The 8,661-nt window shown below is 51.3% G+C and overlaps 1 pseudogene; it reads left to right on the plus strand.

Moving 5' to 3' along the window:
* Positions 1-858: 858 nt before the first annotated feature.
* LOC113408201 lies at positions 859-7,837 on the plus strand (annotated as a pseudogene).
* Positions 7,838-8,661: the final 824 nt, after the last annotated feature.

Below are 8,661 nucleotides of genomic sequence, written 5' to 3' on the forward strand. Positions count from 1 at the left end.
TAGAAAAGAGGTGACTAAGAGGGGATATGATGGAGGTCTATAAAATCATGACTGGTGCAGAGAAAGTGAACAGGGAAGTGTTTTTTACCCCTTCACATTACACAAGAACTGGGGGTCACCAAATGAAATGAAAAGGCAGCAGGTTCAAAACAAACATAAAGATGTGCTTCTTCATAGACCTCACAGTCAACCTGTGGAACTCATTGTCATGGGATGGTGTGTACGCCAAAAGTATAACTGGATTAAAAAAAGAATTTGATAAGTTCATGGAGGATAGGTCCATAAATGGCTGTTAGCCAGGATGGTTAGGGGCACAACCCCATGGTCTGGGTGGCCCTAAAGCTCTAACTCCCAGAAGCTGGGACTGGGGATGGATCACTTGACATTACTCTGTTCTGTTCATTCCCTCTGAAGCATCTGTCAGAAAACAGGACACTGGGCTCGATGGGCCGTCAGTCTGACCCAGTATGGCCGTTCTTGTGTTAGGAGTGAAGGAATCTGGGAGAGGGGCCCCTTTGTAGAGTTTAGATTTTAATTGTCTTTTTTATAGTGTTCTGGGTCCATTTCTGGCCCACATCCCTGCGGGAGCAGAGCCCATTAATAACACATGAATTCATCCATCTCTCCTGAGGCAGGGAAATATTTAAATAATGTGATCCCCATTTCACGGAGAGAAAGGGGAACTCTGTTTTGGAAATCATCCCAGGCCAGCTGCTGTTCTCCCCATGACACCACCAACACCCCTGGACCAGGATCATAGTGTGGCCCACCCCAGCCTCTTCTCCACCAGCCGACTCCCTTCTCGTGGTTATCACTCGTAACTGAACTCTTTGTTCTCTGTCCCCTCCCCCTCTCTAGGACGTCAGAAGCACCTTGAGCAGGTATGTGGCTCCGTCTCACTCTCAGGGACACGTCGCTGAGCGGGGGAGGGGCTTGAGCCCCATGCGAGGTCCCCATCACCTCAGGGCATCACAGCCAACTGTGAGGGGCAGTGTCACCCCTCAGATCCAAATCTCCCCTCTTCTGATGTTACTCCTGGGATTGATACTCTTTATTCGAGACGGTGAGATGACGCATGAGGGCTGGTTAATAGACCCGAATAGATCCTTTAAATCTCTTGTGTTCCAGGGAACGGGAATATGGACCCTTCTAGATCAGCAGTGTTCAAATATGTTCAGTTTGTGTCCGTCTGGCGCCCTGCGTGAGGTGATTTGGGGTTAGTGCAGTAGTTCTCAAACTCTTGCACTGGTGACCCCTTTTCACATAACAAGCCTCTGAGTGCGACCACCCCCTTATAAATTAAAAACACTTTTAAATATATTTAGCACCATTCTAAATGCTGGATGCAAAGCGGGGTTTGAAGTGGAGGCTGAGGGGCCTTTGCCTCTAGTTTGAGAACCCCTGGGTTAGGGTCTCCATCCATTTCTGACTGGGCAGGAGTCCACACCACAAAGCTTAGCGGAGTCAATGCAGCTTGTTGGCCCATCTGCCTGCTCCACTTCCCCTCGATGTCGTCTCTCCCCAGGTCATGCTGGAAACAAACTGGGCTGCAGCGGGTGAAGCTTGTGCTGCCCTTGCCTGAGCGGTACCTGCTCTGAGGCCAGGATACATAGAACAATCCAGCCTCCAGGCCCCGCAGTCAGTACTGGGTTTACCATGGCACCATGGGGCTGGGCCCAGGCGCCAAAGGGGCCCCGGCCCGCTCTTCTCCGCCCCCCACTCTCTCCTGCAGATACCATCAGCGTTACTGTGCAGCTGATTTCACAACCCGTGGACTCCCAGAAATCCCTTTTCGGTATCCCCCTGCACCACTGCGATCACCCCTTCGCTATAGATGTGAAACTTGATTGGCATATGTGGTTGTTCTGATCAACAGCTGTATGTGGAGAGGCTGGGTTCCCCCGGGTCCCCCCCACCCCTCTCCCCTTAGTGTTGAAAGGGGACCTGTAGCTCAGCGCATCTTGGATTCCACAGCTGCCTGGGAAGCCAAAGCTGCAATGTGAATCCACGTGATCGCTTTTAGTTCACAGCCCCAGCTCTGCCTGCACGCTGGGCATCAGTGTAATTCTTGCTTTCCCCCAAGGAGATCAGACCCACTCCATATGTCTGACACCCCAGGAAACGGAGAAATCAATAATGCATAGATTCCAAGGCCACAAGGGATCATAGAGATATAATCTCGTCTGCCCTCTTCTAGACCAGCCTAGAGACCTACCTCAGAGCTTTTAGAAAAACATCCCGTCTTGATTTAACAATGGGCAGTGAGGGAGAATCCACCAGAACTCTGGGTACATATTTCCAGTGGCTAATTACTTTAAAATATAAAGGCACTTGGGTTTGTTTTCTTTATAATAATATTTCTGCCACCGTATCCAGGCAGGCAACTAGTTGAGTGAGACTGAAGGACAGAGGAAGAGGTATATGCGCCAAAGCAGCCAATGGCTTATACGAGCGTTAATGTCAAGTTTTGGCTTGCGCTAGTTGTTGGGCAGTGGCTGTTTAACTAGCATTTCAGCTGGGAGCATTTCTAGTTTGTGCATTTCAACGTCTGCCTTTGCTGCAGAAGAAAATCCAGCCAGTGATCAATCTCTGGTCATTATTTTAAACACAGCTTTGGGATTCAGGGGGGAGAGCCAGAAGGAGATTTTGTCTTTCAAGGAGGCTCTGCTGCTATTTTAGGCTGAAAGGGTGTAGCAATAATTAGTGACAGCACAAGCTAATCAACTCTCTGCAATCACATCCGCCAATTCCTTTAGCACCCTCGGATGCAGCGCATCCGACCCTATGGACTTGTGCTCGTCCAGCTTTTCTAAATAGTCCTGAACCACTTCTTTCTCCACAGAGGGCTGGTCACCTTCTCCTCATACTGTGCTGCCCAGTGCAATAGTCTGGGAGCTGACCTTGTTCATGAAGACAGAGGCAAAAAAAGCATTGAGTATGTTAGCTTTTTCCACATCCTGTCACTAGGTTGCCTCCCTCATTCAGTAAGGGGCCCACACTTTCCTTGACCTTCTTCTTGTTGCTAACATACCTGAAGAAACCCTTCCTGTTACTCTTAACATCCCTTGCTAGCTGCAACTCCAAGTGTGATTTGACCTTCCTGATTTCACTCCTGCATGCCTGAGCAATATTTTTATACTTCTCCTTGGTCATTTGTCCAAGCTTCCACTTCTTGTATGCTTCTTTTTTGTGTTTAAGATCAGCAAGGATTTCACTGTTTAGCCAAGCTGGTCGCCTGGCATATTTACTATTTGTTGTCAGACGATACCGGTGTGGTGCTCTGCTCTGTTCAATGTTGATATCAGTCGGCTGCGTGCGTGTGTTCCCTCTGTGTGCTGCCCCGGCTTTGCGCAGATAGCTGACACAGCAGACCCCGAGAGAACCCCCAATGAGCACAGACTCTCCAGCTCCCCAGATTAGATATCCAAGGTGCTGCTAAGGTGCTGCTAGCTAGTACGTAGGTGCTCCCTGGCAATGGACTGGCTCAGTCAGTGGCGGGACTTTCCACTGCCCCCTAGGCCAGACAAAGACGTCCACTCGGGTGCATTCTTATACACAGGTACAAACAAGTTACACATCACTCCCGACGTATTGAGGTGCAACCCCTCTACGTAGTATGGTGCTGCCTCTCACCTTGTACATGTTGGTTCGAACAAAACAACTCTATCCATCATATTATCCTTTTGTCCCTGTCCTTGTTATCTGTGTGGAATGTGCAAGTATCGGAGTGTTCTGGTATCTCTAGTGTCCAGTACCTTTTAGATATGTGTATTTTTGCAACATCAGCCCTTTCGTTGCCAGCTTCTGTGAGCAGGGCCTGCCTCTGGCTCACAGCTTAATTTTGCTTTATGTTAGCAAAGTCTTGACCATTACGTTAGTTCAGGCCTTAGGCCTCATACCAGGCCTCTGATAAGAGTTTATGTTTCAGGGCCTCATCTTACTACACTATTCTTTCTACACATCGGGATGGTTTGTTCCTGCAACCTCAATAAGGAAGGAAGGGGGGAGGGGAGATGAAGCAGTGGGGAAGGGGCATGGGATGGGGAAGAGAAGGGGATGGGGGAAGCGGGGGCAAGGGTGGGAGCTGGAACCCAGCATGCGGCATCCCCTTGGCAGAAGCTGGGGCTCCCCTATTAAGCAGGCCCATCGAACCCTCATCCTGACAAGCCCCACCTCCCCTGCATCTGTACCATCGCGAAGAGCCCCAACCACTTGCACTCGGACCCCCACCGAAAGGAACCCCACCTCCCCTGCACGTAGACCCCCCCCCACCGCAGAGCCCCAAACACCTTCACCTGGATCCCCTGCAGAGTCCCATTGCCCCTGCACCTGGAACCTCCCAATGAGCTTCTGTGCATCCAGATCTCCCACTGAGCCACCCACACCCAGATTGCCCCACAGAGAACTCTCTTACCCCCACCTGGATTCCCCCCACACTAAGTCCTTCTGCACTTGGATCCTGCTGCCGGGCTGAGCCTGCTCACCCACACCTGGTGTGCCTGGTACAGGGAGACAGGGCCCCAGGGTGTTTCTGGGGCAGGTCTGGCCCTTGCATTGTGTCAGGGTCAGGTGCAGCCTCACTGCCGAGTCCCTGTCCCGGGGTGGGGTGGGGTGGGGGAAGGCTGCAGGGTAATCTCCCACCTCCATGCAACCCATGGCCTGTGCTCCCCACTGCCATGTTGGAGCCTCCACATTTATTTATTGACAAATAAAATTTGCAGAATTTTAAAATATTGTGCACAGAATTTTTAATAGTTTGGTGCAGAATCCCCTCAGGAATATGGGGTGTTGTGCAGCTGTGATGGTGGAACTGTGAGGAAGGTGGTGGGCAGTGGGAAGGTCTACGGGCGGGGGGCGCTGGGCGAGTGGAGTGCAGGGTGCTGTGCAGTTGTGGTGGGAGGCCAGTGGGGGAGGTCTCTGGGAGGGGTGGGGGCTGGGCATACGGCTCTGTGGTGGAGATCTTTGGGAGAGCGGGCACTGGGCCGGTGGGCGGTGTGGTGCAGGCCTGCCCTCAAGGGGAAGGGGCATGTTGGCAGCACAGGGCTGGGCAGGCCAGTGTGCATCTGACATCTGCAGGATTGTAAATCGTGCCCGCCTGCTGGGCTGCACCTGCCACGCTGTGCCTCATTGCCCCCAACCCGCCCTTCACTCTGGAGACTGACCATCCCGCCCCCCTGCACCTTGCCCCATGCAGGCCCACAAATATCTTTGGCGCCGGGCCCACAAAAAGTTCAGCTGGCCCTGCCCGCAGTCCAGCAGCTTTCCCTGAAATACAGAAAAAATCGTGATTTAAAATCAATTAAATAGAGAATTCTGTTTCTCTCCAGGTGCCAGCAGGGGAAGTTCCAGCAGCCGGTGGAGATTTCTCCTGATCTGGCAAAGAGACTTGGTGATTTTACCCAGAAAAACATTGTACTAAAGGAGACTCTGAGGAAATTCCAAGGTACTGAGCAGGGATTGAAAAAGGAAAATGGAGTCTGATCTCTGTGAATGTTGGAGGAAACGGGCTGTGTCCAATTAGCTGCGAATGTAAAACCCAATTTAAAAACATGGAAGAAATATAGACAAAGTTTTGAATTAGCTAAGAAATTTCCCCCCAAAATATAAGATATTTATGGAGGAACAACAATAGTCCGAATGTGATTAATTGTCGCCTTCCTTGCCCTTATTCTTGAGGACTGCAAAGTACTTGGTTGAGTGAAACTCTGTGCTAATGCAGAGGGCTCCATCTTCTCTTCCTGAGTCTGTTTCATTCCAGTCTGACCTGTCTAGGAATTTTCTCTTGTAGAAAGGTGAGAAACACTAAATGCCACATAAGCCGTGTTTATAACTATGTTGTTAGTGCTGAAAGGGGTCCATAAGCCTGATACTGGCCCTCCTCCATATGGGCGAGTTTTACACAGTCTCTCTCTGTATTTCTCTCTCTGGGTCTCCCTGCCTTGTCCCCTCTGTTTATGGCCCAGAACTAAAGCACAGTTATTCTGATTAATTGTAGAAATCCTGCATGAAACATAATTTTGATACCATGAAATCTTTTTCTCTCCCTCTCCTCCCTAGACGCTCTGATGTTTGAACTGCAGACAGCGAGTAAGTGGATCTCTGGTAAAAGGGGGTAGTGGAATGGGTGGGGTTTTAGATGGATTGAGTGAAAAGGACAGTTTGTGTTTGTGGCACTGGATTCACTTGAGGAAGAAGCTTCTGAGATCAAACAAATCAGAGGCCCCCATCCATAGAGTGAGCATTGCAAGGTAGGGGGCTGGCCTTAAGCACTCTAATATATATTAAACCTTTAATTGGTGTACAATGTTTTGATTGAGTGAGGGCTCTGACTCCTCCATTATGCTGAGGGGGTGGGTGCCTGGTCTGACCCTTCCTCGGTGTGTCCATAGGCCATCGCCCCCTTCTGTGTCTCTCCTTGTGGATCCCACCTCTCCCTTACCCCATGGCTCTTGGGTTGCCAACTAGGCCCCTCCATCTTCTCTGTCTTTGGGAGGTGTACCCACCAACTCCCTCCCGCCTCCTTCCACCCAGGGCTACTATCTTCTCCCCTTGTCCCAGCTGCACTGGGGTTTGTGCTCCCCTCTCTGCTGCCTCCTTGATTCCCTCTGACTGGGGGTGTCTCCCCAAGAGGCGGCTGAGGCTGATGCCTCTTCGGTCCCACCCCAGGCTCTGCTGCCTGCCCTGCCCCGCCCTGTCCCTGCTGCTGGGAGTGGGGAGCCACAGCACGGGGAGCAGGAAGATGCAGCAGGGGAGGAGATGGAGATGCAGAATCTGCAGCTATAACAGCACCTCTAGGCCCTGGGAGGTGGGAGCCGCGGTGAAATCCCTGCTCAGCCCCAGCACAGAGGAAGCTCCCTGAGACCCAGGACAGAGAGGCAGGAAATCAGGGAGGGTCCCAGCCAGGACGGGGCTGCTGGGGAATGTGAGAAATGGTCCCAGCCTCCCCAGTGGCCGAGCTCTGCCTCTAATGCTCTGATTCTCTCTCCCCAGTGACTCTGGATCCAGACACGGCTCATCCTGAACTCGTCTTGTCTGCGGATCGGAAAAGCGTGAGACTGGGAGACACACAGCAGTGAGTGCCCAACAATCCTGAGAGATTTGACTGTAATCGCTGGGTGCTGGCCTGTGAGGGATTCACCTCAGGGAGACATTGCTGGGAGGTTGAGATGGGGGATGGACAATGCTGGGCTGTAGGAGTGGCCAGAGAGTCTGTGAATAGGAAGCGGGGGTTGAGTTTTAACCCTGAGGAGGGGATCTGGGCTGTGCAGTGGCTGCATGGGGATCAATATCAGGCTCGCACCTCCCCTGAGACCACAGTGTCACTGGGCCGGGTCCCCAGCAGGATCCGGGTTTGTCTGGACTGTGACGAGGGGCAGGTGGCATTTTTCAGTGCTGACAACAAGGCCCCGATCTTCACTTTCCCACCAGCGTCTTTCAATGGGGAGAGAATCCGCCCTTGGTTCTGTTTCTGGGACAGTGAAACCCAGCTGAGACTCTGTTCCTGATGCACAAGGTTATCTATCCCCCTGCAGGCCATGAAATGGGCTTCTCTAGCTTCTGGCACCCTCATTTCTACAACCCGGGAATCTAAAGTGGGCTGGTGACCTGTTCTCCCCCCTCCAAAAAACCAACCAACCAAAACCACCCAACCCTCAGGGACATTGACCAGCCTATTTGTCACTGTTCTCTATGATCCCGGAGGACTCTAGCATTCTGCCTGGTCAGAGAGCAAGAGGAGGAGTCCTGGGTGAGGGAGGACAGTACAGGTGGCAAATATTTGGGGCAGGGGAGGGACAGGAGAAAATGGTTAATCTTCACTTTTGATGAGTGTTTTCTAGAATTTAATAAAGTTATTTTTATATCAAGCCTGCGGAGGTTGTGTTTTATGGTTCCCACGCTCATTGGCTGGTGCTGGCGTTTTTGTTTTTTCACCAAGTGGATTCCATATCTTCACACCTGTAAAGATGCTGAAATGTTTGTGTCTCACAATGATTTCTCCTGTCTCCTGCTGGGTAAAATATAGCACTAAACCCAGGAGCCTTCAGAACTACTTGATTCACCAGTGTGGGGTTTGTTTGCTTTTTACTGACATGCTCGGTGGGGTCGAGGTTGGTTACAGGCCATTAGCATTGCAACAAAAGCAACCCCTCTGGAATTGCAACAATAGTAATGATCATGTCTCTGCTAGGCCACATTCAGGTGCTTTCACCCAGTGTCTGTTGGATCCGAATTTCCCAGCCTGGGTGCATCAAGCATTCAGACAGTACAGTGACATGGAGCTAGTTACCGGTCCAAACTTTTCATAGAGGAGGGTCACATGCGTAGTTGTGCGGCACCTCTACTGGTCGTGTTCAGAAATAAAAGGGCATCATCGTCTGTTCGAGACCTTGCACGTATGGTATGTGCTATACAAAATGGCGTCCTGACCCCGCACGTACAGTATGTGTGAGGTCATGACCTCGCTCACATGGTGTATGAGAGGTCATGCCATGCTGAGGACACCATTTTGTAGAGCTGGTCTCCTGCAGGGACAGATGTCTTCGGGGACCAGACGGAAATGGTCCTGTGGTTGGATCTTGCCCACGGGCCGCCAGTCGAACTAGCCTTATAGGTAGGGTGACCACCCATCCCTGATATCAAGGGCCTGTCTCTTATTTCATT

The sequence above is a fragment of the Terrapene carolina genome, unplaced genomic scaffold, assembly GCF_002925995.2.
Source record: "Terrapene carolina triunguis isolate 2854851 unplaced genomic scaffold, T_m_triunguis-2.0 Scaffold1016, whole genome shotgun sequence".
NCBI lineage: Eukaryota > Metazoa > Chordata > Testudines > Emydidae > Terrapene > Terrapene triunguis.